We start from the raw sequence: 24,240 nt of genomic DNA, 5'->3' as shown, positions 1-24,240 counted from the left end.
GGTGCGCGGGCTTCTCATTGCGGCGGCTTCTGTTGTGGAGCACGGGCTCGGAGCGCGAGCTTCAGTAGTTGCAGCGCACGGGCTCAGTTGCTCCGCGGCACGTGGGATCTTCTGGACCAGGGATCGAACCCGTGTCCCTAGCACTGGCAGGCAGATTATTAACCACTGTGCCTCCAGGGGAGTCCCTGTTTCACATTTTTACCAGCAATGTTTGAGTTTCATTTGCTCTGCATTCTCACTAGCACTTGGTATTGTCATTTAAAAAACTTATTCTAATAGGTTTATCATTGTGACTTAATTTGCATTTCCATAGTGATTAGTCATGTTGAGCATCTTTTCATGTGCTTATTTATTTATTTATATCTTCTTTGGTGAAGTGTTCATATATTTTACCATTTTAAAGATTGGGTTATTTTCTCAGTTGCGTTTGTTCCTTTTTTAACAACTCTGTTCTCCCCAAGTTAGTCCTGGGTCCCAGGGAATTAGGAAGCTGTTGGTGCTTTTGTAATCCTTGATGTTTCTTACATTTCCTTGCTTCAAACTTTCCTTTTTGAGTTTCTAAAGCTAAATAAATTAGATTTGAGTCCTTTTCTAGCTCCTAATAGATTTACTATGTAAAAGAAATGAAGCTAAATTACCATGTGGTGGGTGTGTTATTAGTCAGGTCTGGGGTTGTAAAGAGAGTGATTTATTAGTGCATATGAACAAACTGCAAGGAAAGATAGAGATGGAGCTGGCTTTAGGGACCACTGGTCCAAGGACTCGATGATTGTGAATTCTCTCTTCCCTACTCTGCTTCTCTCTTTGAATTGGTTACATTGTCCCCTGTCTCAGACAGGTTTTCTCTCACTGGTCGCAGTTCTCTTAGGACTCAGATCCTTCCACCTTAGTGACCCTAGAGGGAAAAAAAGATCTTCTTTGCAGACTTTGTTCAGAAAACCCCTGGGGTTTTCAGCATGAAGGCACATGCAGATCAGTAAAGCAGTCACTCTGACCTACTTGAACATCTTAACTCAAATTTAATGGGAATAAAATAAACTCTTGTTTTCTTCTGTCTCTTTTTTCCCCCATAGTTTTCTTTCTATCAGTAAATCCACCCCTTATCAAAGCCAGAGAATAAGGAGTCCTCCTTGATTTCCTGTAAGGAATAGCCCTCTTCTTCCATATGCAAACCATCTCCCTTGCTTGCTGCTCTGTAACCACACTGCTATTTCCCCAGTTTCTCCATGTGCCAAGCTCTTCTCTTCTTGAGACCTTTGACATGTTGTTTGCTCCTTCTGCATGCAGTGACTTACCCCTCTAGGGGTATAGCTTCTTCTCTACCATTAGACCTCTGCTTAAGTGTCACCACCTCAGAGAGCTTCTCTTTCTAAGGAGTGTAGCTCCTTCTTCATTCCCATCTCTTTCCAAACTCCTTATTTATTTGCTTCATAGTACTACTTCTAACAGCTGAGAGTCATTTGATCCATCTCTTTGCTTGGATTTTGTCTTTTTACCACTAGACTCTAAATTGCTTGAATTTAGGGACTATCTTGTTTACCTTTGTATCGCCAATTCTAGTGTAGTGAGGAGCATATGGTAGGATGTGAAGGTTTTTGAATGAATGAATCAGAATGCCTTTTTACAGTTGGCCCAACCTGGGTTTAGTGCCCGTTTAGGGTGGGGGTTGGTGGATAGACAGAAACACAGTAGCCACCACAGTAGGCTCCACGTTAACCTATGATGAGATGCCACACTTCTTTTAAGAAAAATAATAGTGGTTAATTCTGGTATTAGTCATTGTATTTACTAGTATTATTATTTGAATAGAAATAATCTCTAAGAGTTATCTGCAGGCAGTGGTCTAAACTAAGTTTAAAATCTTGATTTAAAACAATAGCCAGTAGAGTCTGATTAGCACTTTTTTTCTGGTACTTAGTGTGGTGTGGCCATGTTATGGGCCAACGAGATGTTTTAAAGCATCAGTAATGACATTCACCTTCATGGTGCTCCATTGTGCTTACCCTAGGAGGCTTCTGTTGAGCTGCTTGTATTGTCCCTTTCTGTCACTTTCCTTTTGACTGTCCATTTATTTGCTGCTCTCTTAACCAGTGCTGGGAAGTTCAAGACAGAGAAGGGTCTGGTCAAGAATGTTTGGACATGCACTAGAGCACAAAAAGTTTATAACCTGTCTGGGAATGACTGTTGAGTTAGTGAGGGTTAAGGTGATTATACAGTTTGTCATTCAAACGAGGTGGTTTCTGAGCTGAAAGGGAGTGCTGGGAAAACAGGTGTAAACCTGGACTGTCTCGCAAATCCCAGTGATGGGGAGGTGATAATCAGTTGTTGCAGGATAGGGTGCTCTGAGCCTGAGAGCTTTGAATGGGAAAGCAGCTTGCCTAAAAGTGTGTTAGAGGAACCCAGGCAGAGCTCTGGGCTTTCTTGAATCTTTTTGAGGACTGAATGTAAACAGCGAGCCAAGGGTTCTGTCCCATTTAGTAGATGTAATTGCCTTATGGATAAGGTTGAAATCCTAGAATCTGAACCAAATTCTCTTTTTGTTTCCCATAGGAAACTAGTATTGTGTTTTGCTGTAATACTCACTCAGAGAATACATGGGTTGTCTGATCTGCAAGCGTCTGGCCCACTGTCAGTAGAAGATTACTGCGTGTCTTTTGCACTAGTGTGTGAAGGATTTTCCCTTCACAGCGTCTTGCCAGTTTGTCCTATTGATAGTTGTAGTGCACATTTGAGAGTAGGTTGGAAAGATGGGCTTTAAGAGTAGTTTTTAAGTCTTATTTATATGAAGCAAACTTGAACTCTTAAATTAGAGGGAGGGCAGAATTTTATAGCCAAGTACGTACCATAGAATTTTGTCTTCGCTTGTTAGATTCCAATCTGGGATTGTTAATAGGAGCATGGTAATTGAGATTAATAGCTATGACAGTATGTAGCATGATGGATTCTATAAAGGTAAACTTATCACTCAAGAATTGGGTTTATCGTCTTAAATTAGGTAAAGGTGTGCTTTTTCTTTAATAAGATTTTTGTGCTTTTGACAAAGGATGCTAATATCGAATGTTTTGTGGGAAAACAGAAAAAAACATTAAAAGTTTTGTGAGGAACGTAAAATACGTACACACACACAGTTGACTTAGGGCCACCTCATACGTAACTTTTTCAATGAAGACACTTTTGTTATGCTTTTTCTTATAGCTTTTTTAAAAAAAAACTCCCTTGTTAAGTTATATGTACCTAGATAGAGTAAATAGTACTGTATATGGTTTTTCAGTGAGAATCAGTTAACTATGAAGTTTCTTCAGCATTAAAAATAGTATTTACAATTTTATTCCTATATAAAGTAGTGGCAATGCCTTTTTATGTTTTAATTCAGAGTACTTAATGGTTTCCATTTTATTTCATTTAATCAAGTCAGACAGAGCTAGTTACTGTTATCTCCATTTTATGGGGGATGAAAGAGAACCAGTATAGGTAGCTAGCTATATTTTCAGCAGCCGACTAAACTAAACCGTCAGAGCATTATATTAAAGGTGAAGGATGACACATGATGTGAAGCACTTAGTATTAAAAAGTGGTCTTGCACAGGGTGCTGTGCATGTAGTCATACACTGGTGAGTTTGTCAAAAATTGTTTTTCAGGGTAAAATATTGCTGTGTAGACATTGCTGTATTCACTTTTTATAATTGCTTTATGCATCAACTTCAAAACTTTATCAGTTTTAAAATGTGATTTCCCTCTATATGGATTTTCTAGAATGGCACCCATACAGATGCCATTAGCCACATGTAGCTATTTCAATTTAAATTAATTAAAGTTAAAAAAATTAATGTAGCCACATTTCAGGTACCTACTAGCCCACACGTGGCTAGTGGTTGCCATATTGGATAGCACAGATCTAGAACATTTTCATCATCACAGAAAGTTCAGTTAAGAACAGTATTAAAGAAAGTATCATGGGAGGACAGGGTTTGCTTTTGTTTATTAAGCTTTAGGGTTTTTTGGAGTTAAAAATGTGAACTTTGAATTATTTATCCTAATGAGATGAGCTTTGTGATTTACTCTCTGTGGATCAAGCTTGTCATGTTCACACTCGCCCTAATCTTTTTTTAGTCTCTCTGGCTCTGTATAAATTAGTCATACTAGGCTGAGGGTATTTTGGGCTAAGTAATAAAAAATTTACAAATGTGTTTTATGTTGTGAATGTTTAGTATCTTTTAAGCCTTAACGCTTAATATCTTTTTCCTTATCAATAGAGGTAATGAGAGAATGGCTACATGGAATTTGAATTAATTGATTGGGGTTATGAAGTTAACAGTTTGAATCCCGATGAACCTCCTGGTCCCAGCAGAACTCTTTGCTGTATTTTGAAATTATCTCAGCCTCAGCTTTCCTTCAGCCTCTAAAACCCTTACTTAACGTCAGGACTCTCAGCTCAGTGCCTCGCTGAACCGTCTCACACTTGTGTCACTCCTCTGGACCACTCACTGTCTTACGTTATTTGCTAATTCATTTATGATTACCCAATACGATTACCCTTAACTAGATTATGAGCTCCTTGAAAGTAGGAAACCCTATTTTGTATTTAACCTGTAATTTTAGAAATTAAGAACTGAAAGAGGCTTTAGAGATAATCGTGTCAAATATTTTCATTTTACAAATGAAGAACATGACAGGCTAAGTTGCCCATTATTGGAGAACTAGGACTAGAGAACTTGGATAGCTTCCTGTCAAGCTGTCTCCATAATTAGCTGATTTTAAAATTTAAACTGAAGCAAGTCCTAAGCACAACTGTTGGTTGAATCTATTTTGTGTATAAACTATGTCAGTGTACAGCAGAGTTATTTATAACTACTGATTTCCACACACGATATTTCCTGTTTGTTTCTTATGACACATTCTTAGGGGCAGATTGTATTCTATTTTTGGAGATACAGCATTTGATCTTGAAAAGGCATTTTTGGTTTTAGACTGAAATAGATTGGTTTCTCAGGTTAAATAAATACTCAGGGTTTTTATTTTCATATTGCGTTTGGTAGTAGTGACTCATGTAATATGTCATGGGGTTGGAGTATCCATTTATTGAAACTAATAGTGTTGAGTTTCTATGAGCTATGAATTCTGATCTCTACTTTCATATTCCAGTTCCAGTTTCAGTTTCAGTATTATTGTGCACACACACATGCATGCCGGCACATACACACACTCACAGGAATACTAAGAACAGCAAACTTCCCTACATATAGACAAGACTTTCTAGGGTATCTGAACTGTTCCTTGAAATTCATTTTTATTCTCTGTAGTCATTGGCAAAGTGTGCATTAGGTATTTATAAGGTAATTGTTATTAGACAGGATACTATTGCTTCTCAGAAGTATTACTGGTTTATTTCTGTGGTAGCATATGCTTGTAGTGGGCATGGACCAGACCAGCTGAGGCTTTTTTGCGGACTGCGTTGTTTCCCCACAGGGTCAGAATACCTCCCCTCCTCCTTCCTTCTTCCAAGAACTGACATCAGTTTCAGAAGGGAGTCATTGCTTGTGAATCAAGACTTTAAGTATAGGCTTTCTTCTTTCCACAGGCAGCTCTGTCCTCTGCAGTTGCTCTTGGGTGGAGTGCGCGTGTGTGTGCGTGCGCGCGTGCGTGTGCACGGTGTGTTTGCTTGCAGCATTTGGATCTGTGCAGCGGCGGCACACTGGCTTTCTACACATCCTTTGTAGAGTGACAGCATGTGTGGAGGGGCTGGCAGCCTGTGAAACCGTTTTTTTTGTCTTCCTCCTCCTCTCAACCTCACTCCCTCCCTAGATCTGGTGACATTACAGAGATAAATGTGCTGGCTAGGAAAACAGCGGAAGGAATTGACTGTCTGCCAAAAATGTGCAGCATGAAGCCAAGCTGGCTGCTCAGGCTTGCTTCCCTGATCTCTTATTGTGTGTGCAGTCTGTGAGCCCAGGGCTTTCCTTGTGGAGCATTACGTCACTGTGTTCTCCACCCTCAGGACACTGCCTTTTCTTTTGACAAGCTACTGTCCTCAGGCTTCAAACTTGTTAAGCACTTAAGGCTTTATTTACACTGTTATGGAGGTAATAATGAAGATGAAATATATTAGTGTCTGAAAGAGTTTATTTTTTTTTAACATCTTTATTGGAGTATAATCGCTTTACAATTGTGTGTTAGTTTCTGCTGTATAACAAAGTGAATCAGCTATATGTATACATATATCCCCATATCCCCTCCCTCTTGTGTCTCCCTTCCACCCTCCCTATCCCACCCCTCTAGGTGGTCACAAAGCACTGAGCTGATCTCCCTGTGCTATGCGGCTGCTTCTCACTAGCTATCTATTTTACATTTGGTAGTGTACCTATGTCCATACCACTCTCTCACTTCGTCCCAGCTTACCCTTCCCCCTCCCCGTGTCCTTAAGTCCATTCTCTACGTCTGCGTCTTTATTCCTGTTCTGCTCCTAGGTTCTTCAGAACCTTTTTTGTTTTTTGTTTTTTTTTAGATTCCATATATATGTGTTAGCATACGGTATTTGTTTTTCTGTTTCTGACTAACTTCACTCTGTATGACAGACTCTAGGTCCATCCACCTCACTACAAATAACTCAATTTCGTTTCTTTTTATGGCTGAGTAATATTCCATTGTATATATGTGCCACATCGTCTTTATCCACTCATCTTTCGATGGACACTTAGGTTGCTTCCATGTCCTGGCTATTGTAAATAGAGCTGCAGTGAACATTGTGGTACATGACTCTTCTTGAATTATGGTTGAAAGAGAGATTTTAATTCGATGTAATATCCACTTGGGCATGTGTGGGCATGCGCTCATGTGTTCTGGACAACCTTAGGGTGGTGTAGAGAAGTAAGGTCCTGGTAACTACCTGCAATTATTACATCGCTTTAAAAAATCTATTCTTCAGGAAGAGGGATATCGTCTCAAATGACTTCGAAGACAGTTTAGAGACGTACTGATTTTTAACTGTTGATCTTCACTGCAGATAGACATTTCTAGGACAAGTGATTTCATTTACTTACTGTGTTGAATTAAAGAAGATAATATGAGATCTGGAAGTTTGGGGTTCTTATTTTCAAGACTGCTAATGAAATTGAGAATCTAGACTGTGTAAAATGTGTCAGTGATTTTAGAGAAAAAAAATTAGCTTTTTGTTCTTTTCCATAGTTTGGTGAAACTGTTTAAATCCATGTCTAAAGAAAATGGTTTTAGCTATTAATTAAAGATTTATATAGTCCTTTAAAAAAATAAGATGAGGTTCTACTTTTTATCATTTTAGGAAAGCATTATTTTAAATAGGTTCATTTGGGTGCCTTTAACCATAGTATTTTCATTGTATTTGTTCCTTATCATGTGTTACCCTGTATTGTAATGTATTTTTAATGTGTATGTTCTGTTTTTACAACTAGATTGTGAGACCCAGAAGCAGGGAACTAGTTTTGTTACACCTTGTTTCTCCAGCATTGAATTTGGTGTTCTTATGCATAATAGATGGTATGGACAATAGTATGTAGAGGTAACGTTGAAGATGAGAATTGCGTGAGGTGATTTTACTAGCTGACTGTCTAAGTCAGCTAAGGCTTCCGTTGCAGAATACCGTAGACTGGGTGGCTTAAAAAATAGAAATTTCTTTTCTCACAGTTCTGGAGGCTGAAGTCTGAGATCAAGGTGCCAGCAGGGTTGGTTTCTCCTGAGGCCTCTCTCCCTGGCTTGCAGATGACCACCTTCTTGCTGTGTCTCACATGGCCTTTCCTCTGGGCACACCCCCCTGGTGCCTCTTCCTGCTCTTACAACACACCAGACCTCTAGGATTAGGGACCCACTCTTGTAACCTCACTTAACTTTACCTCCTTAAGAGTCCTATCTCCAGATACAGGTGTCCCATTGAGGGTTAGCGTTTAACATACGAATCCTGGAGGGATACAGTTCAGTCCAGAACACTGGCCTGAAGATAGATATGCCAAGTTATTAAGGTTTGAGATAACATGCTTTGCTGTACACCTGTAACTAACACATCATTGTTAGTCAACTATACTCCAATATAAAATAAAAACTAAAAAAAAAAGGTGTGAGATAACATACCAGTCAAGATGTAGTCAGGAAAACAGAAACCTTGAGAGAATGCAGGATAGGGCATTGATAAAGCAGATGTTGGAGAGCTGAAAAGCACAGTGGGAACACTGAAGATGGTAACTTCCATAAGCAGCTACCACTCCTAGGGCTGGGACAACAGAAGGAGGAGATTTGGATTATTAGAACCTAGAAGTGTGGAGGAGGGGCCCCATGGAGCTGGGGTTCAGACCTATGAGGAGGGCCCACTGCCTGGTTGCTTTTAAAAGCTTGGAGAGGGCTTCCCTGGAGGCGCAGTGGTTAAGAATCCGCCTGCCAATGCAGGAGACACGGGTTTGAGCCCTGGTCCGGGAAGATCCGCCATGCCTCGGAGCAGCTAAGCCTGTGCTCCACAACTACTGAGCCTGTGCTCTAGAGCCCACGAGCCACAACTACTGAAGCCTGCGCACCTAGTCCCCTGCAACAAGAGAAGCCACCACAATGAGAAGCCCGCGCACCACAACAAAGAGTAGCCCCCACTCGCCCCAACTAGAGAAAGCCCGCGCAGAGCAACGAAGACCCAACACAGCCAAAAATAAATAAATACAATAAATTTATAAAAAATAAAAGCTTGGAGAGGTGCCCCACAGAGTTGGGGTGTGGACCTCCCAAGAGGATGGAGGATACATTGTCCTGCTGCTGATGAGGCTGATTCTGAGAGAGCTGGAAGAAGCTGAAGACGGCAGATGACTGTTGCTGCTGGGAAAGGACCAGTGCTAGGATGGCATTGGCAGGAACAGGAGACAGACCAGAAGGAGCAATCCCACTCTTTTATCTTTACCTTCTGGTCTCCCTCTAGCACCCCGACTGGTGGAGCCTAATGGGGAGGCAGCTGAGCAAGGAGAAATGAAGTGTGCATTCTGAGCCCAGCATCACAAAGCAGCCTAAGGGCGAGATTGGAATTGAGAGACAACAGCTTTCTAGCTGGCACAGGTACTACTGGTGGGAGTCAGCCTCTCTCAGATTCAGTTGGCAGCGTGTATCAGAAATCTTAGAAACGTGCACCCCTTTGACCCAGCAATTCCAGTTCAAGAAATATATCCTAGGGAAGTAATCCCAAAAGTGAGCAAAGATGTATGTACAAGGATGTTTGATTACGGTATTGGATATAATAAAATATTAGAAGCATTAAATGTTCATCTATATGGGATTGGTTAAATTATCTTAAAACAGGTAATGAATGTTATATAGCCATTAAAAAGATGATGTTGATTTAGATTTATTGTGGGAATAAATTTAACAAAAAGCAGATTATACGTCATATGTAATATGAGCCTATTTATGTCTTTTGTTTTAAAAAAAAAACAACTGTATATATAGGGAAAGCTGAGAACAATGTACATGAAAAGAGGCAGCACAGTGCCAGGTTGAAGAGTGTGGGCCCTGAAGCCAGTCTGCCTGGGGTTTGTATAATATCTGGGCTCTGCCCCTTTTTATGACCGAGGATACGTTAATCTTTCTAGGGATCTGTTTTCTCATCTGGGAAATGGTGATAATAGTACCTACCCCATAGGGTGGTTGTTAGGTCTAAAAGTGTTAATACCTGTAAAGTATATATGACAGTGTTTCGGATGCTCAGCAAATGGTAGGTATTGTAGGGGAGGAAGAGAAAGACTAGGGAGAATTTAACTGTCTTTTCTCTCTTTCTTATCTAATTTTTTAAATGAGAATATAATGATTTTATTATTAGGGTAAACAACAAAGTTTTCTATTAAAACTAAAAACGAGGAAGCTGACAAAGATATAATAAGTATTCTTGCTTACTTCTGGAAGTCCTAGAACTCCAGGGTGCTTTGTAGGTAGGAGAGCATTTCCCACTGCAGCCTCGATGCTGAGGCTGGTCTCCTAACAGCCTCCTTCCTCCTGTGGGGCAGGTTTACTCAGATACCCAGGGACAAGCTTCTGACTGGGCTCCTTGAGTGGGCCCTCTTCCCTCTGCCCTGCTCTGTGAAGAACCAAACTGAAGTTCCCTCAATTTTTTTTTTTTTAATTACTGAAAAATCGCTCACTTGTTTTTCATGTGGAGTGCAAGTTTCAACATTTTTATTGTAGCATGGAAACAGTCTTAGAACTGAGTGTTATACAGTTCTTCAAAGTCCTTTTACCGGCCACCTCTTTATCCACATTACGACCTTCCTCCGCATTTCTTGACCCTCTCTCAATACCCTCTCTTGGTTTCTTAGGCAGACAGTTTGCCTTCCTTGTTTACCAAGACCCTAATGTGCTGTGCTGAAACAGAAGGGCTCTTTACCGTTTTAGTTACATTTAGGAACCTGCTGTGGCTTCTACATTTTTGTTTTCCTTACCCCCTCCTTAATCATTCCCTGAGAGTAGGAAAAAGGGGTAAAAGATTGATTTCTTTTTTTTTTTAACCTTAGTTATTTTTGGCCACACCAGGTGGTTTGCGAGATCTTAGTTCCCCGACCAGGGATTGAACGCAGGCCCACGGCAGTGAAAGCGCCGTGTCTTAACCACTGTACTGCCGGGGAATTCCCAAAGATTGATTTCTTATTGCCGCGAATAATGCTCCTCTTTGAAGAAGGCAGGAGAGGATGACTGGTCAGCTTTAGTTTTAAGTATGTAAGTTTAAATCCTGCCACACCATATTATTAGTGAGTGGTATCACTGTTTACCAATAATGGAAACTCAACCTTTCCCATCTGTAAGGTATTTCTTTCTTTTAAAAAATTATTTTATCTTTAGGTTGTTTACTTGAGTGACTGAGTTGAAGCTGTTGACTAGAGTTAATACTCTAATTACTAGATTCAGACGATCTACCTGACTGAATAACTTTAATTACTTTACTAGTCATGTATAGCCTTTGACAATGTTTTTTATCTTTGGTAAAATTAGTATATAATGTTTTTTGAAGATCCCTTCCAATTCCAAACACCGTGATTCTGGTAGTAGCAGAACACTACCTGTTCTGTCAGGTATGTGTCAGTTATTATTTTTGGTAGGACTTGAGGAAATGATGCTTTTTGCCAGTTTGTTTAAGTGCTACTTGTTTTAGACCTTAGTTTGGCCAGAATAAATGCCTATAATTGCAGTCTCTTAAAAATGTGAGGGAACACAAAAGTCTTGTTGAACATCTTGCTTCGTGTAAACCATCGCTTTTGTATATTTTTAGCACAGAAAATATTCTTTTGCTAATACTCTTATACTCAGGTACCACTAAAGTTTTTTTTTTTTTTTTTAAGTGGTAAATGTGTGTGTGCAGAAAGACTTAAAAACTTAATGCAGTCTTGCAAATAAATACCATATATAGAAAATCTATAGGTCCATGGAAAATTTTAATCACCATGCCTTTTTGGGGGTGTCAAAACAAAACAAACATTTGCCCTGACTTAAAAAGTGGTGGTCCTTTAACAAAGGTAAAACTTTGAAGGATAGATACAGTTTTGAAAAGGAATATAAGAAGTCAGAGTTTTTAGGTGCTTCTTATGTTTGAGTTACACACCCAATAACTTTATCTCATTTAATCTTCGTGATAACTTGAAAGGTAGGTATGTTGTACCGTTTTACACCAAAATGTTAAGTAACTTGGCCAAAGTGATGCCGTAGTAGGAGCCCAGTCTGTCCCTAAGCTCTACTGAGTTGATTCTTAGAGGCAGGGATACAAAGGACTTTGAGGGACGGGGTAAAATAACCTGGAGAAAGAGCATTAAGTATGATCTTTGAAGACAGGTGAGTAATTGGAAGTAGAGGAAGATAGTGTGAGGAAGGTAGTTTGGTGTATGGTGGAGGGAATGGAATACCAGCGAGCAGGAGTTGGTATGTGGGGATGTGTTGTGTAAGTTTTGAGCCAGGCAAGTAACTGGATAAAAAAAAAGTATTTTAGGGGGATTAATCTGGTAGTAGTGTGCAGAAAGAAAGAGTAGAGAGAGTCAGTCCGTGTAGAAGATTGTATATGGTGATATGACTGTGAATTAGGGGAGAGCCATAGGTATAGAAAAGAAACTGAAATAAGAAGGAAAGGCCCACAAAGGAAAGGAGAGGCAGTAATAACTTAGCAGTATCATATTTGGATGAATGAGGAAATTGGTACATAGTGATGTATCTGACAAACTGAAAGTGGAGCTTTCAAATAACTGATGAATATGTGAAAGAAAGACAACTCTTTACAGTTTCTTAGCATAGAATTTAAATCCAGCAAATATGCATATTATCATTTTTGATGTCACCTCTGATTAACAAGTAGAAAATTGTTATAGTATCTTGACAGATGATTGCTTTCTCATCTAAGTGTACAGTAATCTGTATACATAGTAAAAGTGTAAATTGAAATTGATCGTTACTGATCTAATTATATCATTAACGTATTTTCTTTCACCAATGATCTTGTTATTGTATCTAATTGTGGAAGTTATTGAATGAACTCATCATAATAAAAGAACTCAATTTAGTACCCCTATTAAAGCTTTGTAATGGCTAATGGGTTATGTTGGAACTGATTAAAATTATGCAAGGTTACCTTATTGTAGACTGTAAATAATAGAAAATGGACTCTTTTCCAGGCCATTCATGTTGTTTTATTATTATATATCTTTTACAACTGTATGCTTTTGAGGAAAAGATTATCCTAAAAGAATGTTTAATAAGCAGCCACAGAGTACTTAATAGCGTATGTGGTGCTGAAGAATTTAAAGAGATTAAATCCTACCCAAGTTGTGTCTCCCCTGAAGGTTATTGATTCTTGGAGGAAGGGCTTTGAGGAAGTAGCTAATAAACCTATTTGGAGCTAAGCATGATTTTGTTGTATTTTAATTTCAGCAAGTGCTTAGTACATACTGTGTACAGGCACTTAACGAGATGAATTAAGAGGTCTAGGGTGATTTCTGCTTACCTAGGGTTGTCTTTCTGGAAAAGATGAAAGCAGATTGGATTCTAAGCTGTTGGAAAGGATTTGGAAGGAGCATGAGTTCACCCAAGGCCGTTGGTAGTGAAGGAATGAAGAACTGGGTGAAACCGAGAGGAGGACTTGCCTGACCGGAAGAGGGACAGTGTATGTTAGAATGCCCAGCTTTTTCAACAGAGTATAAACGCCTTCCAAGAACGCATTCGTTTCCTAAAGTGAACTGTTATGGGCCAGTTTGCTTCCCTTCTAATATTGGAAAAAACGAATCGTGCAAACATCCTCTCAAAAGGCTTGCTTTTGAATTTTTGTGTGTGTGTAAGTGGTTAATGTGAAAAGTGAAACCAATTTAATTGGTTTCTAATTATTTTGTGTGGATTTTGTTTTGTATTTACTGACATTTATAAGTGCTTTAAAAATGTGAGTCCTGATTCTTTTTTTGTCTTCTCACATTTTTATGTTACATTACAATGCTTACCAAACAGTAGTATTTACCAGACTTCTTAGGCTTTGGATAGTATTTTGAAAAGGTAGCAATATTTGCTTTCCGTGTGCTCTCAGTCACTGAGCAACATTTTGGTTTCCTTCACTATACCATACCTAAGAATAGTTCAGTTGTCGTCTTTTCTAAGCTAAGACTTACCTCCTCTTTATCCTTTGGGTACTTATTATATATAATAGAGCCATTCTTTTATCTTTATTATATGTAACAGTACTTCAGCAGTAGATATTATCAACTAATAAATGATATCTCTGCTGAAAATTATTTAAATTTCAAGTTGTGTGAAATAAATATCCATTGAAGAAAGTTAATTTGCAGTTAAATTTACATTACTTGATTATAATTGTAGTAGAAGAAACAAGATAAACAAATAGATCTGAACCACTAGAAGAATTCAAAGAGGTAGGTGAGGCCTGTAGTTTGAGGAAAAGTTAAATGTAAGGAAGAGGAGTTCAGTGGGTAGATTTGAGAGGAGCTTATGGTGGTTCAGAAACTGGCTGGATCACACAGTGGTCAGAAAGAGGTTTCAGCTTGAGACTGGTGCTTGATTGATAGACTTTTATTCTTAGACTTGTTTTGCAAGAAAATTGTTAAGGCATAAGGGTGAGCTATTTTTATGTAATTGGATTAAAAGGTAACCAACTTCGGTGTAGGTACAGTGAGAATAAAATGCCTAATGGTTAAATTTAATAACCATAATTTGTTATTAGTAATTAAAAATGTTTTCATTTTGGGGAGAGTTAAAACTATATTTCTAAGTCTTAATTACTGCACTCAAAGTTAACATAATAAGGGGTTCCACAGGAACAGTTAAAAGATACAGGTTTTCAAGATAAGGACAAATTATAGTAGTTGCTCCTCACCTTTATCAATTTTGACCTTATTACTTCAATCATCTGACTTGTGAGAATATGAAAAATCATAGCACTTAATTTTTTTGTTCATTTTTTAATTTTTTTTCATTTTTTTTTTAAATTTTATTTATTTATTTTTGGCTGTGTTGGGTCTTCATTTCTGTGCGAGGGCTTTCTCCAGCTGCGGCAAGCGGGGGCCACTCTTCATCGCAGTGCGCGGGCCTTTCACCGTCGCGACCTCTCCCGTTGCGGGGCACAGGCTCCAGACGCGCAGGCTCAGCAGTTGTAGCTCACGGGCCCAGTTGCTCCGCGGCATGTGGGATCCTCCCAGACCAGGGCTGGAACCCGTGTCCCCTGCATTGGCAGGCAGATTCTCAACCACTGCGCCACCAGGGAAGCCCTTGTTCATTTTTTTATTGTAAAATTTACATAAAATTTATTTTAAACATTTTTTAGTGTACAATTCAGTGACATTGAGTATATTAACAGTGTTTTATTTTTAAAAATATTTGTTTGTTTATTTATTTATTTATGGCTGCACTGGGTCTTTGTTGCTACGCATGGGCTTTCTTTAGTTGCAGCGAGCAGGGGCTGCTCTTTGTTGCGGCGCGTGGGCTTCTCATTGCGGTGGCTTCTCTTGTTGTGGAGCACGGGCTCTAGGCACGTGGGCTTCAGTAGTTGTGGCATGCGGGCTCAGTAGTTGTGGTGCACGGGCTTAGTTGCTCTGCGGCATGCGGGATCTTCCCGGACCAGGGATTGAACCCGTGTCCCCTGCATTGGCAGGTGGATTCTTAACCACTGCGCCACCAGGGAATTCCCTTCACAGTGTTTTAAAGCCATCACCACTATCCATTTCCAGAACTTTTTCATCGTCTTAAGTCTGTACTCATTAAACAGTGACTCCCCATTCTCCCCTTCTTCCCAGCTTCTGGTAACCTCTATTCTACTTTCTGTCTGTATGAATTTAGCCACTCTAGGTACCCCATATAAGTAGAATCATACAATATTATTCCTTTTTGTGGTCTGCCACTTGATTTTTTAAAAAATGAGTTGCAATAATTATAGTTGAACATAAAGTTTTTTATATAATTTTTTATAGTGCTTTGTAGATATTTCGTATTTAAGTCTAAGAACGATATGACCATTATTATTGCTTAGTGCATGTTTGAGTATTATAGGGAGTCTTATATGAATTACGTACTTCTTTCATACTCTTAACATTGGCTCTGCTAACTCGTCTCAATCATTTCTAGTGGTCATAAAACGAGAATTTGTAGCTTTTAAGAAGTCACAAATCTTTATTGCCTGATGATAGCCTGTGACAGGATCTCTTAGAGGTTTCTGAAATCATAAGTCTAAGCGCAGGTTTTTTTTCCTTGAAAACTCTGGTGGTCACAATTCCAGAATTTATCATTCAGGTCAGTCTTGAAAGAAATAATTGCAACAAAACAGATTCTTGATTATCCTTTATGTCAGTGTTTAAGAACAGAGACAACATAAAGGTGGATTTGAGGTCCTCAGAAGATATTAGAAAATGAAGACAGTGACAGGTATATAGTGGATTAAAAAATTAACATCAAGTCTGGGAAAAATTAAAATTGGACTTTAATAAAGATGGGAATATCTCAGATGATGTATCTCAGTATTTAGAAAATGTCATTATACTTAAGATTGTCTAAATGATTGTGTTCAAAATTTATTTTCTTTCATGGCGTAACCTCATGTAATAGAGATCATTGGGCAAAATTTTTGCTGTCCTTTTTTTAATCAAAGTTATTTCCAAAAACTCAAGTCAGAATGCTACTCAACCATGTGTCTACTAATGGGAGCATCTACTGTGTATTTGCCTCAGTGCTGCCATCCAGTGATTATTGTGGAGATCTCAACGTGGTGCTTAAGGCAGCCTAGGGCAACCCATGACACAGGGTACAATTTAAGTGCCTCCTGCCACAAATCTCCCCCTACTTTTGAGAAATTGAATGGCAGTAGGTTGCTGTGACAGAAATCTTAACTTAGTTATTGAGGCCGTGAAATCACTTGGTGAGATTACTTGGAAACAGTAGAGCATTTTTATATTATTAAAATTATTATTGAGCTGTGTATAGCTTTATCAGGCTCATAACCAACTGATTGTTCTTTCTAAGATACTGTTTTTCTTATTATTACCAGTTTTTCAAGGTACTTTGATTAATGTATTGAACAACACTTCTCAAATGCATATTACATGCTAGGCGCTGTTCTTAGTACTAGGAATACAGTCCTCAACAAACAGAAATCAGAGCCTTCATGGAGTTTACATTTAGTGGGGGACAAATAATAAGATACACATACACACACAATATTTTAATTAGTGAAAAGGGTTAAGGAGAAAATATAAAGCAAGGCAGGGGATTATGAATTATTGTAGCTGGTGAGTTGCTTTTGAAGTGTTGGAGGACACAGAAAGCCTTACTGAGAAGGTGACTTTTGCGTAGAGATCGGAAGGATCTAGGGAAGAGCTTTCCAGATAGAAGGAAAGCAAATGCAAAGGCCTGGAACAATTGACTTGTAAAGAAAGAGCAAGCAAGGAGGCTGGAGTAGAAAGTGAGAGGGAGAGAGCAATAGGAGATTAGGTCAGAGAGGCCACTGTGGGCTTGTGTGGGGGGGGTACAGGTCACGTGGGGCCTTTAAGCTGGAAGTGCTTGGGCTGGATGGAGAGTTTGGGGCACCAAGCGACTGCTCTGATTTACCTTCTAACAGGCTCACTGTGTTTAACGGTGTGTAAAGTCATTTGCTACAATTTTTTTTCTTGTTTTATTAGCTGTAGGAGTAAGTTTACTTTATATAGATATGAGAACAATCAGAAATAAGGACTACGTTTGGACAGTTCTGGGAACAGTGATTATATTGCATATCGTGTATCTCTATACATATTTTAAAAAACTTTACTCGTGGATTATCAATTGTTCTTATTTTATCTTTGTGATACAGGATAATTGAAATCAGCTGGTAGAGTTTTACTTGGAAAATGTTACGAATATCACTACCCCAGTACATTTCAGGTTCAAATCTTACAGTGAACACAATGTAGTGTTAGCTTTTCTCACTGATTTTCATGCTCAGTGATATTTTGGGAATGAGAATGATCTGGAGTTGTAATTTTTTACACACGTCACGATATGGTTAGGCATATGCTAAAACAAATCACAAAGTTAACTGATTAGCAGTTCTATTTGATCAACACAGAAAACCTCAGATTTATTTTGTAACCTAGGTGATTTATTTAAACCACTTTTTTGCTTCTAGTTCATCAGCTAAAATGACTCATCCTCAAAGTACTGTTAACTCTTTCCCAAATTGCACTTAAAAAATGCCCTGAAAATAATTTTTTTAAAAACCCCTGAAATTATCAATTAGTTAAAATATCACGATCACTGTTGGTAACAGTATTTCTTTATGGATTCAATTTTGTTTTGGTAGCTAAAATATTTATTATTTTTATGCTTGGTCCTGTGACGTCAAAGAATAAACATCTTCAGTGTACAGTGTTTAGTTCAAGGAAATTATGGCTGTACTGCCATGTGTTACTGAAAAGTATCTGTCTGTATAAAATTTGAGTCTGTTTGGACCAGTGTCTTTAATTGACTTAACAAATTGCTTTCCAGCCTGTCTTATTTTCACACTGTAAATACCAATACTGTTTAAACTTTTTATTGCTGATAATAATCAAATTGTTTTGTGTAGGGAGTAGGCAAGGTCTAAGACCGTGGTCGTTTGATAAGTACCAGAATAACTGAGTTACACTGCCTGCACAGCTCCAAGTTAACCATGCAGCCAGTATGTCTAAATCACTGCCCACCCCTTTCCTCCAACTTTAATGAAAGACTTGCATGAACTCAGTTATTTTGTTTGAGGTAGACAAAATCTAGTAATATGGAGCAGTGATCATATATGAAAAATATTAACGGCAGTAATATTACAGGGAACATACAGGAACATATGGGGATACTTTTGGTAAGGATTTCTTAGGTATGATTTTAAATAACATTTCTGCCATTAAGAACTTTATTGTCTGGTTCTAGATGACAAAAATATATGCTTGAAGACACAGATTACTGCATAGTTTTACTTTTTTAGGACTACATTTCCTATACTGAAGAATAACAATTTGTTTTTCAGACTTCCTCTTTTCTTCATCCTTGCATGTTTGCTTCCTTAAGTATGATCTAATCTATCCCTCAGAAGTAGCAGCAGATTAACTTAATATCTGTTAATTACGGTAACTAAATTTGAATTATGATACTATTCCTGCTCTGCCCTGTAGCTTCTTATTGTAACATAGGTTTCTCCAGCTCCAAGACTGCAGGTTATACAGGATTCTTTATCTGAACCCAGCTTTGTTTCTTTTTTAGCCAGACTGCTGAAATGATACACTGCACTTTATGTGAAAGTGGAACCACTAGTCTACCAGTAGCAGATCCTTACATTGGACTGTGTCCATATCTTCCTAGTGGAGCTACTTTTCCATACTCTTATCCCTATTTTAAAAAGAGGGTGGGTGGGGAGAGACCCAAGAAGACAAGTTGATACACAGTCCTTGATCTTTACCACTTCTCAGATGATTGTTGTTCTCTTATTGAACAAGTTCTGACATGAAGTTCTTCCCACCATGAACTCTGATTGTGTGTGTGTGCAGGCGGGTGGCGGGGAGAGCTGTCATTTACCAATATTCTTTTCTCTAAAACTTAAAAAAGTTTTTGCAAAACTTTCCTATCTTGGGCACAGTCATCATTTTTGCTGAGTTGGACACAGGTATATGATTCTTCTAAGATCATGCTTTCCCAGCTTTTTGACTTCTTTCATTGTCTTCAATTTTACTTTCTTCTGCTTTCAACTGGAATGTAAAACTCTTTGAAAGTGGGAGCTTTGTCTTTCTCACCGTTGTACCCTCAATTGTCTAGAATAGTGTTTACTAAATGTTAAAGAATTCATGCACATTTGCTATTTGGGGTTTTCTTTATTAGCAAGAACTTCATACGTAGGAAATCAGAAACTCTAACACTCCTCTGCTAACCACAATCTTTAGTCTTTCTACTTTTCTGTTTCTTTTACTTTCTACTGGACCTTTATTTCCATTTGATCAGGATTCCTATGGGTCCTTAACTCAGACTTTCAGTTTGTCAAGCCCTGTTCTGCTTGTGATGTCCAGCCTTAACTTTGTGGCCCACTATTGTAGAAATATTTGCATTTGCATCCTGGGGAATTCCCACCCTTTAGCTTATCTTGTCAATCTACAGTTCTCTGATTTTGTGAGTCCAAGGCTTCCGAGGTGTTAAGGAAAGTTGTACAGCTGTCTTGATTGGAAATACTACAAATTGATTCTCTCCTATCTTAGCTTTGTGGTTAGGGCTGATTGACAGTTTTATTTTCTATCACAAAGTGATTCCCTATCACTTTCCAGGCAGATTTTCAGACTTTTCTGCTCTCTGTAAATGCCCAAACCCATACCTGTCTTACTTCTCTTTAAGCAAAAACATAGCCTTCTATTTTAGTGAAAATATAGAGGCCACTTTGCAGGGATTCCATCAGCTTTTCTCTTCTGTATTTCAAATTTATTCTATGTTAATACATACTTTGCTGATTCTGTCTTGCCTGAGGAATGTGTGTCCATTTCCATTTTGATAGGAGGTTTTTCTGTTGTTGTTGTTACCTCTGTTCTTAAACCCAGCCAGTCTCACCTCTCAGTTTTCTCTGTCAGTTATCACTTTCTCATGGTCTGTCTAGCCAATCCCTGTCCCACTTGTAGCAGGTGATTTTGTTTCCTATTTTCCAGAAATAATGAGGCTATTGGAAGTGAGCATCCTCGAATTTTCCCTGTTCCCACCATCCCACCTACAAGCAGTATGCATCTACACCATTCTGTCTGTGAAGGCCAGTCCCTTTACCTATGCTTACAAATCCATTCTCTTTTCTAAGCCAGTGTTTTCCAGTAGAACTTTGTGTAATGATGAAATAGTTCTATATTTTTGCTGTCCAAAACTGTAGTCAGTAGCCACATGTGACTCCTGGGCAATTTAAATGTCGCTAGTATGACTGAGGGATTAAATTAGTTTTATTTTAAATTTAAATAGCCACATATTGTAGTGCCTGCCATATTGAACAGTGTAGCTCTAATCCTTACTACATAATATGTTCCTGTTATTTCTTGTTTCTTGAATCTCTTTGACCATGTGTGTCTTCTCTTCCACATTTAAATAGGTTTAGTCTTTCTCATTTGAAATAACTAGAACATATCAAAACCCTTTGTCATTTCCTTTTAGCTGTCTCCTGTCTACTCTCTGTCCCTGCATGGCAGCTTGTTGGTTCCTGTGACTTCAGTTCTTATCCTGTCACTGAGAAGGGCTCTGTCTTAGTGAGGTCTCCAGCTATTTCTCAGTTGTAGAATCCAGTAGTTACTTTATCTTCCCAACATTGATTTTTGATTGCTCTCTGCTTCTTGAAATTCTTGTGTCATCACTTCTCTTGGTTCTGTTTTGTCTTGGTCCTTTCTGGCCTGCTTTTCCTCTGATGCTTCTAAATGTTGCTGCTCTTCTATCCCGACTTTGTCTCACTTCTCCACTCCCCTCCCTTTACTCTCTACCCCTTCCACCCACTCCACTTACCTCCACCCTCTCACTGGGCATTGTCCGTTATCACTTGCACGCTCATGTCTTTTAAATCTATCTCTAGCCTCTTTTCTAAGTTCCAAACTTCACTGTCTAAATCACCATCGGTATTTCTTTCAGAATATTCCAGAGTATATTGAGTATATTGAGTACCACAGTCCTACTCAATAGATGTTCATAATTAAATTTAACTTTCTAATTAAAATATATATTCAGAAAAGTACACAGATTGTAAGTGTATGCCTTAATTCCTAATTAAGATCCATGAAACCATCATCCAGGTCAAGAAAAGTAACATTATTTATACCTCAGAAGTCCCTCTCCAATTCATTACCTCTTTCTTTCTCCCTAAAGGTAATCACTATCCTGACTTATAATAATATAGAGCTATTTTTGAACTTTATATAAATAAAATGATATGTATTCTTCTGGGTCTATTCTTTGGCTGTTGTTTGTGATATGTTGTTGACTGTAACTTGTTTATTTTCATTACTGTTTAATGTTCTACTGTGTGGATATAGCATAATTTATTTGTGTAACCATTCATTGATAGTTATTTGGGTAGTTTTTATTTGAGTAGATTTTGGTGTTATGAATAATGCTGCTCTGCTCATTTTTGTGTATGCTTTATTATATATTGTGTGTATGTACTTCGTTTGGGTATATAGCCAGGAGTGGAAGTGCAGGATCATATGGTATGCTGTGTTTATTTTTAGTAGTTTTCAGAGTGGTTTTGTCAATTTATATTCCTATCAGCAGTGTAAGAGAGTTTCTTTCGTTCCACTTTCTTACCAATACTTACTATTGCCAGTCTTCATAATTTTAGCCTTCCTTGAAAATCTGCTTCCTTGATGGCTAGTGAGGTTGAGCATCTTTTCTTATGTTTATTGGCCACTTGTATATTACATATGTATTTTCTGTTGTAAAGTGCCTGTTGAAGTCTTCTGTCTGTCTTTTCCTTATTGACATGTAAGAGTTCTTTGTATATACAGTACTGGATATGAACATTTGTTGGTTAAATGTGAGTTAATATCTTCCATTCTGTGGCTTGCCTCTTCACTTCTTTAATGGTGTCTTTCTAGTCTTGCGTCCTTCTTACTGTGTTCCCTACCCCAAATCAATTAGCCAGCAGTTCCTGCCAGTTACACCTTTAAATACCTCTTTTGTCTCTTCTCCAGTCCTTTCATCAGTGCCTTAATGCAGGCCCTTGTTACTCAGGGCCTGGATCATAGATCATATCCCTTCCCGTCCATTTCCAACCACGTACAGAGTGACTTTTCTAAACTTCAAATCTTACTCATATCATTCCTCTGTTAAAATCGTCTCGTGGTACTTAGAGGCTACAGCATAAAGCTTAAGCCTCTTGACCTTGCTTCTGCCTTCTTTAGAGGTTACTTCAAGTTTCTACTCCTGGATGAAGTCTTTCCTGACTTTATTCCCTGGTTCCTTTTCATATTTCTTTTTAAAGAAAGGATGTGGTTGTCTTTACCACAGGCACAGTTGTCAAGACAGCTTCCTGCTGTTCATCTCTCATTTTATCTCTTGGCTGAGCAGTACTGTTGGTTTGCTTGTGTTGGACATTTTTACGTTGATGTACCATCCAACTCTCTGATTAGTCTATTTCCTTTTCAGGCTTTTTCCTCTGCCAGTCCCTTAAATATTGATGTTCTGACCTTGGCTTTCTTCTTTCCACCTGTTCTCCATGGGAGAACCCATCAACTCTGATGGCCTTACTGCCATTTTGTATGTGCAGTCAGCCCTCAAGGTATCTGCAGGGTCCGGGTTCCAGATTCAACTGACTAAGATCCACGGTTGGTTGAATTCAAGGATGTGGAACCTGCAGATATGGAGGGCTGACTGTCTATGACTTCCAGATTTTTATTTCCAGACCACCTTTTCTCTTGAACTCCAGATCCATGGGCATTGCCCCTTTGATGTTTCTTAGGCATTTTAAGCTCATTAAGTCCCAAACTAAGCTCATACCTCCCAACTCCCAAATCCAATTCTGTATGATTCTGTATTTTCTTTGAACATCCCCTTCAGGTATGCCTGCCTGTCAGATACCTCTGTGAAGCCTTTCCCTGATACCACTTTTCCCTACTTGATCACTTCTTCCTTTGTTTCCCTATCATGGTACCTGCAAACATCTGTTCTCCCCTGTAGACTAAAAGCATCCTGAGGGGTTTGTATCACTGTCCTGCACAATGCTTAGCATAAGTAGTTGAGAGGTGACTGAGAGTACCTCCAACTAAACACACCTGAAATCAGATTCATCATCCCTTTGCTTTCCTCCTGGTTTTCTTCTTTAAAATGACTCACCTTTCGCAGTTAATGACATCACCATCTTTGCAGTTAAGTTAGTCATGTTTAATTCCTTTTCTGTCACTTCCACAACTAGCTGGTTTCTGAGTCCATAGCTATGTTTTCCTATTCCATTCCCTTAGCTTTGGTTCAGGTTCTTACCTTGTCTTCACCAGACTATTGCAATCCCTGTTTAAATGTTCTACCTATCTTTAGGTTTTCCCCAGTTTGTCTTTGTTATTGCTACTGGAATTATTTTTGTCAAATACAGTTGATCATCTCTTGGTTCAGTAACCTGTTCGTCTTTTCTTGAGGATAAAGTCCAACTTCTTTATAAGACATTCAGTGGCAGTCTTAAAGAACTGGTCTAGTCTTCCTCCCTCCACTTATCACGGAAGCCATATCCTTTAAGCACTAGCCTTGGCAGACTGCAAACCGAAGTTCACCTTGTTTATACTACCTGTATTGCCTTTCTCTCCATCCAGTGCTGTGGAGGAACCTAGAGACCTAGCTTTAAACCTGCTTTTAACAATTAGTATCTGTTGTCCTTGGACAAGCTTCTCAAGATACCATAACACACACGTATTAAGTACTGGCACTTAGTATGTGTTACCTTCCTCGTTCAACCCTTCTCTTCCAAACCACAGTTGGAATTTATCCTTCCCATTTGTACAGAGCTCTTACTGTTACCTTTCATTATGCTTATTAAACATCTTATTTTTCTCCTACATCACATGCCTTTTAAGGGCTGATACTATGATTTCTTGTGCTTAATTCAGTTGAATTTTTCATTCTTAGGTAATGGATTTGCTTTGCCTAATCCACACTGTATCATTTAGTTTCTAAGTGACCAACATGATTGGGATATGATTTTTTGGACCAAACTTGTCACTACGGGGACCGTTTGTAAAGGCCCAGCCAAAGCAGCTTGGTAAAAACTCACCTACTTTGTTGGAAATT

The 24,240-nt window shown here is 38.6% G+C and overlaps 1 protein-coding gene across 1 annotated transcript in view; it reads left to right on the top strand.

Moving 5' to 3' along the window:
• The window catches only part of KAT6A (lysine acetyltransferase 6A), a 108,740-nt gene that overhangs the window by 31,274 nt on the left and 53,226 nt on the right, over positions 1–24,240 (top strand). The window lies entirely within an intron of this gene.

The sequence above is a fragment of the Eschrichtius robustus genome, chromosome 21, assembly GCF_028021215.1.
Source record: "Eschrichtius robustus isolate mEscRob2 chromosome 21, mEscRob2.pri, whole genome shotgun sequence".
Classification (NCBI taxonomy): domain Eukaryota; kingdom Metazoa; phylum Chordata; class Mammalia; order Artiodactyla; family Eschrichtiidae; genus Eschrichtius; species Eschrichtius robustus.
Note: the sequence above shows the minus strand (reverse complement) of the source record. Positions and strands in the feature narration are given on the sequence as shown.